The sequence below is a fragment of the Triticum dicoccoides genome, chromosome 3B (genome assembly GCF_002162155.2).
Source record: "Triticum dicoccoides isolate Atlit2015 ecotype Zavitan chromosome 3B, WEW_v2.0, whole genome shotgun sequence".
In the NCBI taxonomy this organism is placed as follows: domain Eukaryota; kingdom Viridiplantae; phylum Streptophyta; class Magnoliopsida; order Poales; family Poaceae; genus Triticum; species Triticum dicoccoides.
The window spans coordinates 747,711,179-747,729,063 of record NC_041385.1 but is presented as its reverse complement, the minus strand read 5'-3'; positions in this window follow the sequence as shown (position 1 = coordinate 747,729,063).

Sequence of the window (17,885 nt, the reverse complement as noted above, 5' to 3'; positions counted from 1 at the left end):
CTTCATCTACATGTGGTTTGCCACAAGGTAATGGCATGGTGAGTAGTGTTGGTCATTGCAATGATGATAGTATGCTTATTGTGGATGATCCTTCATCACTATATTATTGCAATGCTCCTTCTTTGGGCTTTAACACTTCGAGCACTCCAAATGTTTCACATGCTTGTGTTGATAGTCCTTACATATCATGTAGAAATTGCTTGACTAAATCTCATGATGATATGCTTGCTATGTCTTGTTGCCATGATAAAAATGCATCTATTTCCTCGAATTGTTGTGCTAACAATGTAGTGGAAACCGAACACTCCATGGAACAAGATGTGGTGTTTAATGGTGCCTCAAGGGATCCTACATCATCATCTATTGCTTTTTGCCTTATGGCTAAGGCATCAAAGGTATCTCCTACTTTGTACCCCAATATGTCTCTTGATGATGATGTTGATGCTAATGATGATGAGGATAATGATGAAGAGAATGATAATGTTGCCTCCTTAAAAACTAAGGGGGAAATGATTTTTAAAGATCTTCATAAAAATAAAATTGCTCGTTCCAACTTCATGGAAATAATGTCCATTGCCATTGATGGCAAGAAATACATTGAGGAGTTGGAATCTCATCTAGAGTAGCATGAGGCCACCATTGATAAAATGGAAGGTCATGGTCGTGATTATGCTAATGAGATTGTGGACCTCTCTCAAGCTCTTGAACTTGAACAAACCACCAAGGAATCTCTTGAGGAGACTTTTGCTCTAGAATTGTCTAGAGTGAAGGAATCTACTGATAGAGCTCTTAAGGTGGCCAATGTTTTTGAAACTAAAAATGTTAAGCTTGAAGTTGCTCATGCTAGACTCCTTGAGGATTTTGAGCACCTCGAAAATAGCTCAAGGGTCATCAAGGGTGAGCTCATCAAACTCACCGAGTCTCATGCTCAACTTGAAGCTTCTTATTTAAAAGAGCTTGCCAAGGTGCCTTCTCCTCTTGTTGTTAATGATGATGCTTGTTCTACTAATTCTATTACTTGTGAAGCATCCATTTTGAAGGAGAATGTTGAGCTACGGGCTCAACTTGAGGTGCTATCATGCAATTATGGGAAATTGGAAGAAAGTCATGAAAAGCTCTCAAGCTCTCATGATGATCTTCTAGTATCCCATAGTGTTCTAAAGATAGCTCATGAGGCCATGATTGCTAAGGTAACATCTAGTGATCCTCATGTGGATACTAGCACTACTTCTAGTCAAAATAGTATATTGCCATGTGCTAGTCCTTGTAATTCATCTACTCGCAATGTTGGTACATCTTGTGATGAATTTCTTTCCTTGCCTTGTTGCTCTAATGATGAACCTTATACTTCCTCTAGTACTTGTGTTGAGACTAACCATGTAGAGGAAATCAAAGAGCTCAAGGCCCAAGTCACTTCTTTGAAGAAAGACTTGGAAAAGTGTCATGAAGAGAAATCCACAATCAACAATATCTTGAGTGTGCAAAAATCCCCCAATGACAAAGGTGGACTTGGATTCAACTCCAATAAGAAGAAGAAGTCCAACATGAACAAAAAGAAGGGCCAAGAAAAAGTCAAGAATTTGGCCAAGATTGTTTGCTTCAAGTGCAAAGTAGAAGGGCATCATGTTAGATCTTCCCATTGAAGAAGAAGGCCATTAGTGTCAAGCAACAAGGGAAGAGGGCACAAGTTCAATCTCATGCTCAACATCAAGTTGAAGAAAGGCCTCTTCCCAAGAAGACTCAAGTTAATGCTTCTCAAATTGAGAAATCAAGTGAGAAGAAAGTGAAGAGTAGATGTTGCTACTTATGTCGTGATAAGGTCACGTCGCTTCTTCATGCACTAGTGGTAACTTATCCAACCCAATTATTATTGATGATATCTATTCTCTTGGTAAGGATAAGGTTGGCAATGTGTTTGCCAAGTTTGTTGGTACTCAAAGTGGTGTCAAGCAAAGAACCATTTGGGTAGCCAAACCTATTGTGACTAACCTCTTAGGACCCAACTTGGTTGGGGACCAACAAGCTCAAACTTGATCAATAGGTGTTGTTGGAGGGCATTGGAGACTTGGCTACATTATGAAGAATTAAGGGGACTTCATCACTCTTATTGTCTCAAGCCAAGTCAATTGAATCATCAAGTTTATATCTTATATCCAATGTGCCTCCTTGCGGTAACTTGTACTTAAATTGTTGACATTGAAAGTTACTTGCCCCTTTGCATGTTTTGGTTTTGTTCCTTGCATGTGTTTGTATATGATGTGTCTCCAAATTACCGTTGTGTATGTTGGTTTGCACATCATGTACTTGTGTGTTGTTCGTTGAGCCTTAGTGCATCTTGTTTATTTCTTAGTTGGCTCTTATGAGAGATTAATGGAATATCCATTATGGGGGAGTGGTGTGCTTTGTGCACCTCACAATCCTATAAATGTGTGCACATGAGTAATACCATCTAGTAATGATATTTCAAGATTATCTAGTCGCTAGGTGGTATATCTCTCATGGGAAATTCAAATTCTAAAAATTCCATTGATTATCTCGTGTTGGATCCTCTTATTGCCTCTTGTTAAGTTTTCTTCATTGGTATCACATTATGGGGGAGTAATATGCTATGGATATTACTAGCCTAGAAAATGTGTACATTTGAGATGTTGTCACCTAGTGTTGATATTGTAGATTATCTTGTTCCTAGGAGGCATGTTAGCTCTACAAGTTGTAATTTGCTTGTGTGTGGTGTGAAGATGATGTTGGATATCCTTGCTATCTACCACCGGGAATTCTTTCCATCTACTTCTTGTCTTTTGACAATTGGTAGTCATTTATGTGTGGTAGAATTTATTGATCATCTTTACATTGGCTTTTGTTTTACTTGCCTTTTCTCTTGCCAAGGTTTGTGTCAACTCCCGTTGCCTTCCATACCACTTGTGGATCTTGTTTATTTCTTGTTCTTGTCTAGTGTTTTCTAGATATAGTGAAAGCAGTGATCCCACCTTGTGCATTTTGTATTCAAATACAAATCCTATATAATGCACAACTCGTGGGGGAGCTATTCTTTTTTCTTCACTCTTCTTGTGATCCTTATCAAGTGTGTTTTGGTGGAAGGCAAGCCTTTTCTTTTGGTACCTTGTGCCATCATGAAACTTTGTTGGGAGCTTGGTTTGTTTGGAACCATCCTCTCTTTGGGAGTTTGACATCTTTAATTTAGTGTGTATCAATGGATATCTCATTCCTTGATGTATCTTTAATGATATCTTCCAAGTGATGATTTCTCCATTTGGTATCCTTTTCACTTGGCATTTCTTTGTCTTTTGGTATCGGTTCTTGAAAGTTTTGAGCATGCATATTTACTTCATGTATTCTATTTGGCATGCTTTCTTTCGTTGACTCAATATATAGGGGAAACTCCACCTAGTCTCAATTTGGATGAGATGTGCATGAAATTCATTTTCATATCTATATGCACATATTTATGTGGAGTTTGTCCTATGTATTGGTGTTTCTAACTATTTGGTCCCGATGAGTTTGGGTACCGTTTAGTTTGTGTTGTTCTTCTAGGAACATTTGGAGATGCATTGGATGCTCGGCTCACTCACAAGGAAGGTGTTGTCACCATGTGCATATTGGAGTCAAGCAAGGATGATCAATGAACTACTATCTACCTTCAATTGGTATCTACTACATCCTTCCAATGATATCTCGGTAACAAGTATCTATTCATGCTTTCTCCTCTTGCATTCAACCTTGTGTAGGTTGCATCTTGGCATGATATTCATTTCATATCTTGTGATACTTGTTTCCTTTATCAAAGCATCCCAACGATGATCTCTTGTTGCTAGTTGTGATGCCTTTTGATGGATGTGTGTTTGGACTTCATTTATATACAATAAGACCATATCTAGCCAAGTGCTATGCTTTCAAGCAAATATCTTATTGGTATATTTATGACTTCCTTGTGGATATCTTGTTCCTTCGTGTTGTAACTATTTCGGGTGTACATCCTTCTTTGTAGATATATATATCATCATGATTTCGTCTACATAGAACCTTATACACTTGAGTGAAATTACATCTCTAGTTGATATCTTTTCTTTCACGTCCACCTTGTCTTTCTTATGTTATTTCTTTGGTGGCTCCGTGAAAGCTTTTGCCTTGAGTGTGTGTCCTCTATCGTTGCATCTTGTTGCACTCTTGTGTGGTGAAGATTATTTTCCTCTTGCTTATCTTTACGAGGTTTTTGCCATCTTAATTGGTATCCCTTGTCTTGATGAGCCTCCCCTCGTCTATCTTCACCACGGGTTGTCACAAGCATAGGTTCTCTTTTGCTTATTAGTAAGCTTGTGAACCCATTTGCCAGTTGTGTGTTGGAATGATTGGCCTTGCACTTTGTATTCAAATACAAAAATTCTTATGTGTGCACAAATCATGGGGAGCTTCTCTAGTTTCTTTAGAACACTCCTCTGCGCTTTTCTTAATATCTTTATTCTTGTGGCATGTAGGATCATTGGTCTAGTTGGTTCAATTGATATCCATTGATTGCTTGCTTCAATTGGTATCTTCCGATTGCTTGTGTCTCTCCTTGTTATGTCTTTGTGGCATATCTTTCTGTTGCAATCTTTGGGCATCAATATAGTTTGTCTTCCTCCAAGTATTGGCAGTTGGGTATGTGTATTGCATTCCACTCTCTTGTTGAGAAATACACAATTTATGGAGGACCACAATTTATATTGGCCTTCTTAGATTTTCGCCCATTTTGGCAATCGATGCCAATGGGGGAGAAGTTTCAGAGAGTTTTGTGGAGAAGTTTAGAGAGTTATCTCTTCTTGCTTTGTTTTTGTTCCTTAGCATTTGCATCTCATTCGCATGCACTATTAGTCTTTGCATTGCATGGTGATGCATAATTCCTTATATAAACTCTCTTGAGAGTGATTGTCATCAATTACCAAAATGGGGGAGATTGAAAGAACATGCGGTTCCCTCATGTTTGGTTTTGGTAATTGATGACAATCTCTATGGACTAATGGTTGTCTTGAGTTGTATTTGAAGGATTTGTTCATAGGTTTTTCTTGAAGTCCATATGTTGGTTTCAAGGAGTTTTTGAGTTGACCAAGGTGCTATTAAGGAATTATCCAAAGATTGGTCATGCGAGTGTTGAGCTTATTGCAAGCATGTCTTGAAGAAGAAGGTTGTGTGATCATTCATGTTTACCTTCAAGACATCATCCAACTGAAGAGAGTTGCAAAGATTCAAGGTTGATCAAGACTAAGTCAAGTGTGAATCAAGTTGATCAACTCACAAAGCGTAGAAGATGTACCGAGAGGGCTCAAGTGATCCCATGGGATGGTAAGCATTATACATTTCATGTACTAACCCATGGTCTATGTGAGAGTTGTATGTGGGGTTAGGTACGTATCCATGGGCTTGCATCAAGAGGAAGATATCATACAACCCATGGAAAGGATGACATCAAGTGGTGATCGTCATCAAGATTGTCGTGTGCAAGTTCAAGTGGAGCATCACAAAGAGATCAAGTGCTTGAATCTTGCCATCCATTGTGGTGTCAATGGACTTGTGAAGATGTGCCGAAGAGTGGCTCACCCATAGTGAACTATGGGGTAGCAATCATCTAGTCTTCATCGAGCCAACGCAATCAAGAAAGGTGGTCCAACTTGAGGGAATCAAGATTGTCTTCATGTAGCTCAAGTGGACCATGTGCAAGGCAAAGGTTTTCCCTTGATAGGTTTTCTATTTTACCGGTCTTGTGGTGGTAGTTGGGAGACCGAGTTATAGGATCGTTTGCCGTACTATCAAGGGGGCTCTCAAGTTGGTAGCTTGATCATATCGTTAGTAGAGAGCTCAAACCATTGCATCCTTGCATCATGTTTCTTGGTTCTTGTTTGGTTATCTTTGTGAGTCTTAGAGCTTATGGTCATCTTTATGACAAGCTTGAGTTCATCGAAAACGGAGTTCGCATGCGTCTTCTATGATGTTTTCGGTGTTGGAGGTTTTACCGGTCTTATCCGATGAAGGGTTCTCACCATTTTCTTATGGTACTTTTATCATTTGCTTACTCTTGATATTTCTATCAATATTGTGTTAGCCCATGTTGTTGCCTTTCCAACAAACTTGGTTTCGTTGAATTCGGAGTCCTTTTGCAAAAGTTGTGGCTGTTTTGGTAAAGGCTGCAGCGGTAATACCGCGACTAGAGTGGATGTAATTTTTTACTACCGCTCCAGAGCGGTACTACCGCTGCTCCTGAGCGGTAGTACCGCTCCAGAGCAGTACTACCGTGGCTCCTAAGCGGTAGTACCGCCCCGGACAAAAATCTCGTGTTTTCTCTCTCGTTTGGGCTGTTTTGGCCGTGCTAAGCGGTAGTACCGCTCCTCAAAGCGGTAGTACCGCTTGTGCACGACCAGAGCACATAACGGTTGGATTCGGGAGGTCCTATAAAAGGGGGTTTTCTTCCCCAATGAACCTATAAAAGGGAGCACATAACGGTTGGATTCGTGTTCTTCCCCCATTGTTGACCTTCTTCGAGCTTGCTAACTCTCAATCCCTCCATGGATTCTTGCTAGTTTTTGAGGAAAAAGAGAGAGGAGATCTAGATCCATGTTTCCACCAATCACTTTCCCCTCTAAATGAGGGGAACCCCTTGGATCTAGGTCTTGGAGTTCTTCGTGTTCTTCTTTCGTTCTTCCTCTCATTTTCCTTCCTAGCATTAGTTGCTTTGGTGGGATTTGGGAGAGAAGGACTTGGGCACTCCGTGTGCCCTTGCCATTGCATTTGGTGTATCGGTTTGAGTTCTCCATGGTGATATGTGGAAGTGAAGTTTGAGAAGCTTATTACTCTTGGGTGTTTGGGCACCCTAGAGCTTGTTCCTCTTGGGTGCCTTGGTGCCCTAGACGGTTGGTGGTGTTCGGAGCTCAATCATTGTGGTGTAAAGCTCCGGGCAAGCGTCGGGGTCTCCAATTAGGTTGTGGAGATCGCCCCGAGCAATTTGACGGGTACCGGTGACCGCCCCCAAGGGTTGCCAAACTGTACGGGTTCGGTGACCGCCCCCAAGGGTCGCCATTTGTACGGGTTCGGTGACCGCCCTCAAGGGTCCCTTAGTGAAATCACGGCATCTTACATTGTGCGAGGGCGTGAGGAGATTACGGTGGCCCTAGTGGTTTCTTGGGTAGCATTGTGCCTCCACACCGCTCCAAACGGAGATTAGCATCCGCAAGGGTGTGAACTTCGGGATACATCGTCGTCTCCACGTGCCTCGGTTATCTCTTACCCGAGCCCCTTTACTTATGCACTTTACTTTGTGATAGCCATATTGTTCTTTGTCATATATCTTGCTATCACATAGTTGCTTATATTGCTTAGCATAAGTTGTTGGTGCACATAGGTGAGCCTAGTTGTTGTAGGTTTTGTGCTTGACAAATTAACCGCTAGGTTTATTCCGCATTTGTTCAAGCCTAAACCGTAATTATTTTAAAGCGCCTATTCACCCCCCCCCTCTAGGCGACATCCTCGATCTTTCAGAGGTCATCGTCCATGTCGCGTGAGCGGGAGGGAGGTTTTAGGAAATTGGAGGAAAATGCTGGTCGCTTTGCCACCGACTAGCGGGCCAGAGGGAGGAGTAGGCGCGCGCCACGCGCGTCTGCTTCTTGTCCGCGCCGACGCAAATGAGGCCCAAAATTGAGTCGGGAATGGGCCGGCAAGCGGACGAAAAGCGGACGCGCCCGTTTTGGTCAGCGTGTTGGGCTGACTTTTCTGTCCGCGGCGACCCAAATGGACACGCGCGGATGAAATGGGTCGACACGTTGGAGTTCTCTTACTGCTTCGTATTTTGGATCAAATTTTAATCAATTTTAGTTAATACCTATAATTTAATTTATATGTCATAAAAGTTTATATCATGTAAACCTCTTTCCAATACAAATATAATACTTTGTATTAAATCAGCAACAATTAGTATGGATAGGAGGGAGTAGTATTTTGTTGCTGTATCAATGTACTTGGTATTTTCTTAGTAATATAGATGGTCAAAGTTTGACTTGAAGAACAAGGGATGAGCGGCCCGACGGCTAGATGGAGTGGCTGTAGTGGCGGCAATAGCTGAAGAGAGTGGGCAGGGGATCATCGAGATCGGTGGGGAAACAAGAGAGAGAGGACTCATAGAGTATATGAGGTTTGATGGTCGGTCAGGTTATTCGCATCGACGAGGCGATGGACATCTCCCACTTCTCCCCTTGATAATAGACCAAAGTGGGGTTTACGAATAATTTGAGTAAATAGTGATAGTTCGGAGGGGTAGGAGGGTTGTCCTTTGGAGGATGTAGCCACTATTGGGCCGAGCGGTTAGGAGGAGAAACTAGAGAGCTTACTCGACACCGCTTAAGCGAGAGGCCCCAATGATGGCCTTGCGTAAGACTGGGCACCATCATGCGGGCCTACAGCCAACGTCGCCCTATGGCAGAGACCATGTGTGTAGCTCTTGTACTGATCGCACTCTCCCAATCTAGTTTTCCACCTTCGAGTAGTCATTGCCCTTGCCACTGGTACCTCCACTCTGACAGATCGATGCCATCGCAGAATTTCGCTGCCACCATGGAGCGAGAAGAGAGGAAGGAGGATTGATAGGAGAGGGTGAGCGTGCACACGTGTAGGGGGTGGGGGGAAGGGAGGGGCTAAAACAACCACGTCTCCCCGAGCCGGTTAACGGTCGTCACCCGCGCGATCTTGCCCCTACCACGTGGCCTAGTGGGGCCGACCGGTCAAAATCTCATTTAAATTGAGCTAATTGTCTCTCTAGTGTTTTGTAAGAAAGATTATGCCCCAGTAGGCTGCATTATACAACAAACCACAAATGGGGTGGGTTTTTAAAATCCTAACCAAGAATGTGTTGGTTTTACACTATTCACTTTGAGAAAGATAGAAAGACATGGTGCAAGAAGGGGTTGGAGAGAGATGGATATGATTTCTGCTAGAACTATGTCGGTATTTCCCCAAAGAGGAAGGGATGATGCAGTATAGCGACACTAGGTATTTCCCTCAGTGATGAGACCAAGGTTATCGAACGAGTAGGAGAACCTCCTCACACCATGTAAACAACACCAACACGCAAATAACAAATACTCGCAACCCGATGTGTTAAAGGGGTTGTCAATCCCTTCCCTGTACGGCGCCTCAAGATAGGCAAATAACATGAGGTGAAAGTGGTATATAGGATAAATAGATCGCGGAACAAAGAAATTGCAGCAAGGCATTTTTGTATTTTTGGTTTAATAGATCTGAAAATAAATGCAAGAGAAAATAGATCGCAAAGGCAAATATGACGAAAAGAGACCCGGGGGCCATACATTTCACTAGTGGCTTCTCTCAAGAAAAATAGCAAACGGTGGGAAAACAATTACTTTTGGCAATTGATAGAACTTCAAATAATTATGATGATATCCATGCAATGATCATTATATAGGCATCACGTCCAAGATTAGTAGACCGACTCCTGCATGCATCTACTACTATTACTCCACACACATCGACCGCTATCCAGCATGCATCTAGTGTATTAAGTTCATGAGAAAACAGAGTAATGCAATAATAACGATGACATGATGTAGACGAGATCCGTTTATCTATTGCGGCAGATATAGATCTCATCTTTTTATCCTTAGTAGCAACGATACATATGTGTCGGTTCCCCTTCTGTCACTAGGATCAAGCACCGTAAGATCGAACCCACTACAAAGCACCTCTTCCCATTGCAAGATAAATAGATCAAGTTGGCCAAACAAAACACAAATATCGGAGAAGAAATACGAGGATATAAGCAATCATGCATATAAGAGATAAAGAAGACTCAAATAACTTTCATGGATAAAAACATAGATCCGATCATAAACTCAAAGTTCATCGGATCCCAACAACAAACCGCCAAAAGACTTACATCATATGGATCTCCAAGAGACCATTGTATTGATAATCAAGAGAGAGAGAGAGGAAGCCATCTAGCTACTAATTACGGACCTATAGGTCTATAAAGAACTACTCATGCATCATAGGAGAGGCACCAATGAAAGTGGTGAACCCCTCCATGACGGTGCCTAGATTGGATCTGGTGGTTCTAGACTCTGCGGCTGTTGGATGAATATTTCGTCGACTCCCCTAGGGTTTCTAGAATATTGTGGTATTTATAGAGCAAAGAGTCAGTTCGGGGGGCACCCGAGGTTGGCACAACCCACCAGGGCGTGCCTGGGCCCCCTGGCGTGCCCTGGTGGGTGTTGCTCCCCTTGAGCAGCCCCTCAGGTGCTTCCTTTGTCCATTGGCTTTCTTCTGGCCCAAAAAAATTCCTCTTTCTTCTGGCCCAAAAAAAATTCCTCTAGGAGTTGCGTTGCATTTGGACTCCGTTTGATATTGATTTCCTGTGGTGTAAAAAACATGCAGAGAACAACAACTGGCATTGGGCACTATGTCAATAGGTTAGTACCGAAAATGATATAAAATGACTATAAAATGATTGTAAAACATCCAAGAATGATAATATAACAGCATGGAACAGTAAAAAATTATAAATACGTTGGAGACGTATCAGGATATGGCATACGTATTACAGTGAGTCAATTAACTTAACGGGGCTGTCCCTTTTGCAAGTGTGGCGACTTTCCAAAAATATTAGAAGTTGAAGAGTCAGAATTCGATTCTGAGTTTCCAACAAACATAGAGCCAAGGTTTATTTTCTCCAGGCGTTGAAGGCGGCGGTGTCCTCATTCGATCCCCAAATCAAACCAAGAAACCTAGCCGCACAATCCCTTCAGTCGATCCCAAATCGAAGCAAAGGAACCCTAGCTGTAAAGATGGCAAACCTAGTCGCCCCGACAATCGTGCTTTTTCTGGATTGGATTGCGACAGAAACGTTGTCACCTACATAGCTCGTCACGGGCAGAACACAGGCGAGCGTTTCTACCATTGCCGCAGTGAAAACGTAAGTATAGTTTTTTGGATGTTTTCCGCTGGATTTTTTGTTGGGGAACGTAGTATTTCAAAAAAAAATCCTACGATCACGCAAGATCTATCTAGGAGATGCATAACAACAAGACGGGAGAGTGTGTCCACATACCCTCGTAGACCGAAAGCGGAAGCGTTTAGTAACGTGGTTGATGTAGTCGAACATCTTCGCGATCAAACCGATCCAAGTACCGAACGTACGACACTTCCGCGTTCAACACACATTCATCTCGATGACGTCCCTCGTGCTCTTAATCCATTTGAGGACGAGGATGAATTCCGTCAGCACGATCGTGTGGCGACGGTGATGATGATGTTACCGGTGCAGGGCTTCACCAAAGCACTATGGCGATATGATCGAGGTGTGTAACTATGGAGGGGGCACTGCACATGGCTAAGGCAAAACTTGGTGTGTTCTAGGGTGCCCCCTTCCCCTGTACATAAAGGAAGGAGGGGAGGCTGGCTGGCCAAGCTAGGCACGCCGGGAGAAGGGTAATCCTACTAGGGCTCCAACTCCTACTAGGTTTCCACCTAAAGGAGAAGGGGGGAGGAAGGGAGAGGGGGGCCGTGCCCCCAACCCCTTGTCCAATTCGGACTAGGCTTGTGGGGGGCCACCTCCTAGCCGCTACCTCTACTTTCCCACTAAGGCCTAATAAGGCCCATCAACTCCTATGATGTAAAAAAACATGCAAAAAAACATGCAGAAAATAACAACTGACGCTGGGCACTATGTCAATAGGTTAGTACCAAAAATGATATAAAATGACTATAAAATGATTGTAAAATATCCAAGAATGATAATATAACAGCATGTAACAATAAAAAATTATAGATACATTGGAGACGTATCAGCATCCCCAAGCTTAATTACTGCTCGTCCTCGAGTAGGTAAATGATAAAAACAGAATTTTTGATGTGGAATGCTGCCTAACATGTTCATCACATTCTTTTCTTTATAGCATGGACATATGAACTTTTATATGATTCAAAACAATAGTCTAGTTTTGACATGAAGACTTTAATACTCTAGCATACCAACGAGCAACCATGTCTTTCAAAATATCAACACTAAAGCAAGTTATCCCTAGCCCATCATGCTCAATCATTGATCCATTCATGAAACACACTCGAATATCAGCTACACCCAATGCTCAAATACAATCATAGTGCCCCTTAGTTGGTGCTTTATAAGAGAAGATGGAGACTCAAATTCAAAATAAATATTGCATAAGTAAAAGAAAGGCCCATCACGGAGGGAAGTAGGGATTTGTAGAGGTGCCATAGCTCAAAGCTTAAACTGAGAGATACTTTTTTTTGAGAGGCATACTTTTCCTACCAATGAAAATGACATGGAGCATCCCAACACTTCCCATGCTAGATGCATCACCGGTGGTTCCCAAACAGAAAATAAAGTTTATTCCTTTTTCCACCATAACTTTCACTTTCCATTGCTAGCCGTATCCACGTGTGCCCTCCATACCAACACTTTCCAAGGAATTTATTATTTGACAACATAAAGTAAATTCATTTATTCATTTCGGGACTGGGCATCTCTAGTACCTTTGTCGTACTCTCGTGCAATGACAAGTGAATAAACACTCATCCTGAGAATAACACATCTAGAAAATATTGGCTACCCTTAATCGCCTCGCGAGTAGTAGAGCACACAAAAGTGAAATTTATTTTTAACATTAGAGATGGCACATGCAAATTTGCTTAGAACGGCATGGAATACCGCATATAGGTAGGTATAGTGGACTCATATGGCAAGATTGGTTAAAAAGTTTTTGGATGCACAAGTAGTGATCATACTTAGTGCAAAATCAGGGCTAGGAAAAAGATTGAGAAGCGACCAGCCAAAAAGCTAAAAATCTCATACCCAAGCATTAAGCATAAGTAACACCTAATAATGCACCATAAGTAGGATATAAATTTCATTGCATAACTATTGTCTTTCGTGTTTGCATAGGAATCACAAACCTTAACATCAACATTCTTAATAAAGCACAGTTACTCATCAACATGACTCACATATCATATCGTCATATCTCGAAACCATTACTAAGAATCAAGTTTATTTTGTCCAATGATCTTCATGAAAGTTTTTATTATATCCTACTTGGATATCTATCACTATTGGACTATTTTCATATGTTGCTTTTGATAAGCTCAAACAAATATAAGTGAAGATCATGAGCATAATTTTTATTCTTTCTCTCAAAATAATCTAAGTGAAGCAAGATAGAATTTCTTAAAAATTTACTAACTCCCAAATAAATCTAAGTGAAGCATGAGAGCATTTCTTCAAAACTAACAAAGCAGACCGTGCTCAAAAAGATATAAGTGAAGTACTAGAGAAATTCCATGGCTCTAAAAATTGAAGTGAAGCATAGGAGCAAGCGTAGCATAATTTTTGGCTCTCTCAAAAGGGTGTGTCCAGCAAGGATTCAATACTTAAAACACAAAGCAAAACAATCAGAGACTCATATCATACAAGACGCTCCAAGAAAAACTCATATCATGTGACGAATAAATATATAGTTTCAAGTAAAATACCGATGGTCGTTAGAAGAAAGCGGGGATGCCACTCGGGGGCATCCCCAAGCTTAGTTGGTTTCTACGTCTTTGAATATTATCTTGGGGTGCCTCGGGCATCCCCAAGCTTAGCCTTTTGCTTATCCTTATTCCTTCATTCATCGTAAGATAACCCAAAACTTGAAAACTTCAATCACACAAAACTCAAACAAAACCTTCATGAGATCCGTTAGTATAAGAAACCAAACCACTACTATAAATACTGTAGAAAACCTATTATTATTTTGTTTTTGCATTATATCTACTGTATTCCAACTTTTGTCTGGAAAAAACTCATCAAAGGAAACCATAGAATCATCAAAACAAGCACACAACGCAAAGAAAACAGAATCTGTCAAAAACAGAATAGTGTGTAGCAATCTGAAAATTTCGAATACTTCTGTAATTCCAAAAATCATGAACTAACTTGTTGGACGTGAGTAATTTTTCTATTAATCTTCTTCGAAAAGAATCAACTTAAAATCACTCTTCTGTAAAAAATGACAACGAATCTAGTGAGCGCAAAAGTTTCTGTTTTTCAGCAAGATCAAATAAACCTTCACCCAATTCTTCCCAAAGGCATTGCTTGGCACAAACAATAATTAAAACAGAAAAAACACAAACATACCAGTATCATAATTGTGCTAACACTCAAGAACAGAAATCAAATAGCAAAAATAAATTTTATTCGTTGGGCTGCCTCCCAACAAGCACTATCGTTTTACGCCCCTAGCTAGGCATAACGCGTACGATCTAAGTGTTGTCATCTTTGGTTATAGATCCATAAGATGCCCTCATGATTGATTCATATGGTGGCCTAATTCTTGTTCTATGTAAGTGTTCCACTCCCTTCCTTAGTGGAAATTGGAATTTAATATTTCCTTCTTTCATATCAATCACGACACCAATAGTACGCAAAAATGGTCTACCAAGAATAACTGGACAAGACGGATTGCAATCAATATCAAGAACAATAAAATCTATGGGCACATAATTCCTATTTGCAAGAATAAGAACATCATTAATTCTCCCCGTATGCTTTTTTATAGTAGAATCCGCTAAGTGCAAATTTAAAGATCATTCTTCAATATTGGTAAGACCAAGCACATCACATAAAGTTCAGAATTGTAGAAACACTAGCACCCAAGTCACACAAAGCAAAACACTCATAATTTTAAATCTTGACTTTCATAGTAGGTTCTCACTCATCATGCAATTTTCTAGGAGTTGAAACTTCTAATTCCAATTTTTCTTCAAAAGCTTTCATCATGGCATCAACAATATGTTTAGTAAAAGCTTTATTTTGTTCATAGGCATGGGGTGAGTTTATCATGGATTGCAACAAATAAATACAATCAATCAAAGAGCAACTATCATAATTAAAGTATTTGTAATCCAAAATAGTGGGCAGATCACTAGTTAAATTCTTGACTTCAAACCCACTCTTATCAAATTTTTCCGCAAGATTTTCACCCTCCGAATCATAGGGATGCCTTCTAACTAAAGATGAATCTTCTCCAATCCCTTTTTCATCAATCTTAATTTTACTAAACAAAGAATCAATAGAAGAAACATCAATCACTTCAATATCTTCATCACTTTTATCGTCTAACGAGATTGGTTTAGCATCCATTTGATTCTCTAACGTGGCTTGTGCATCGGATATTTTTCCCAACAAACTTTCAGCAAAATCATATTTAGATTCAAGATTGCAAACTTCTCTACTAATATCATCAAGTTGTTTCGTTATAGCTTCTAACACAACGGAGTCTTCCTTAAGTTCTTCAGTAAAATATTTATTATTCTCAAATTGTGTAGTCATATATTCCTTAGTACTTTTCTCAATTTCAAGCAAAAAATTTGGATAAGGAACATCATAAAATGGCAAATAAAATGACAAATAAAATGGCAAATTGTGTAGACATCATGACAACATAAACAAGAACGCACATAAAAATAGATCAGGTGAGAAAACGGCGAACAAAAAAGAGGGCGAATAAAACAACAAATTTTTGTGAAGTGGGGAAGAGGAAAACGGGAGGCAAATGGAAAATAATGTAAATTTCGAGGAACCTGGTTGATGTTGAAGATCCTCCCCGGCAACAGTGCCATAAATTCCTTTTGATGTCTACTGGAACTACGTCGGTAGTTCCCCAAAGAGGAAGGGATGATGTAGTATCTCAACAGTAGGTATTTCCCTCAGTGATGAGACCAAGGTTATCGAACCAGTAGGAGAATCTCCTCCCACCACGTAAACAACACCCGCATACAAATAACAAATACTCGCAACCCGACATGTTAAAGGTGTTGTCACCCTTCCGGGTACGGCGCGTCAAGATAGGCAAATAACCTGAGGTGAAAGTGGTAGATATGATAAATAGGGAACAAAGAAATTGCAGTAAGGTATTTTTGTATTTTTGGTTTAATAGATCTGAAAATAAATGCAAGATAAAATAGCTCGTAAAAGGCAAATATGATGAAAAGAGACCAGGGGGCCGTAGGTTTCACGAGTGGCTTCTCTCGAGAAAAATAGCAAACGGTGGGAAAACAATTACTGTTGGGCAATTGATAGAACTTCAAATAATTATGACGATGTCCAGGAAATTATCATTATATAGGCATCACGTCCAAAATTAGTAGACCGACTCCTGCCTGCATCTACTACTATTAATCCACACATCGACCGCTATCCAGCATGCATCTATTGTATTAAGTTCATGAGAAAATGGAGTAATGCAATAAGAATGATGAAATGATATAGACGAGATCCGTTTATTTATTACGGCAGATATAGATCTCATCTTGTTTTCCTTAGTAGCAACGATATGTACGTGTTGGTTCCCCTTCTGTCACTAGGATCAAGCACCCTAAGATCGAACCCACTACAAAGCACCTCTTCCCATTGCAAGATAAATAGATCAAGTTGGCCAAACAAAACCCAAATACCGGAGAAGAAATACAAGGCTATAAGCAATCATGCATATAAGACATAAAGAAGACTCAAATAACTTTCATGGATAAAAACATAGATCTGATCATAAACTCAAAGTTCATTGGATCCCAAAAAACACACCGCCAAAAGACTTACATCATATGGATCTCCAAGAGACCACTGTATTGATAATCAAGAGAGAGAGAGAGGAAGCCATCTAGCTACTAACTACGGACACGTAGGTCTACAAAGAACTACTCACGCATCATAGGAGAGGCACCAATGGAAGTGGTGAACCCCTCCATGACGGTGTCTAGATTGGATCAGGTGGTTCTCGACTCTGCGGTGGCTGGATCAATATTTTGTCGACTCCCCTAGGGTTTCTAGAATATTGTGGTATTTATAGAGCAAAGAGGCGGTTCGGGGGCACCCGAGGTGGGCACAACCCAAAAGGGCGCGCCTGCCCCCCTGGTGGGTGCTGCTCCCCTCGAGCAGCCCCTTAGGTGCTTCCTTGGCCCATTGTCTTTCTTCTGGCCCAAAAAATTCCTCCAGGAGTTGCATTGCGTTTGGACTCCGTTTGATATTGATTTCATGCGATGTAAAAAACATGCAGAAAACAGCAACTGGTATTGGGCACTATGTCAATAGGTCAGTACCAAAAAATGATATAAAATGACTATAAAATGATTGTAAAACATCCAAGAATGATAATATAACAACATGGAACAATAAAAAAGTATAGATACGTTGGAGACGTATCAGAATATGGCATACGTATTACAGTGAGTTAATGAACTTAACGAGACTGTCCCTTTTGCAAGTGTAGCGACTTTCCAAAAATATTAGAAGTTGAAGAGTCAGAATTCGCTTCTGAGTTTCTGACAAACATAGAGTCCAAGGTTTGTTTTCTCCAGGCGTTTAGGTCGGCGGGGTCCTCATTCAATCCCCAAATAAAACCACGAAACCCTATCCACACAGTCCCTTCAGTCGATCCCAAATCGAAGCAAAGGAACCCTAGCTATAAAGATGGCAAACCTAGTCGCCCTGACAATCATGCTTTGCCTGGATTGGATTGCGGCAGAAACGTAGTCACCTACGTTGGCTAACGTGGGCAGATCGCAGGCGAGGGTTTCTACCAGTGCTGCAATGACAATGTAAGTACAGTTTTTTGGATTTTTTTCCGCTGGATTTTTTTTGTTGGGGAACGTAGTATTTCAAAAAATATCCTACAATCACACAAGATCTATCTAGGAGATGCATAGCAACAAGACGGGAGAGTATGTCCACATACCCTCGTAGACCAAAAGCAGAAGTGTTTAGTAACGCGGTTGGTGTAGTCGAACGTCTTCGTGATCCAACCGATCCAAGTACCAAACATACGACACCTCCA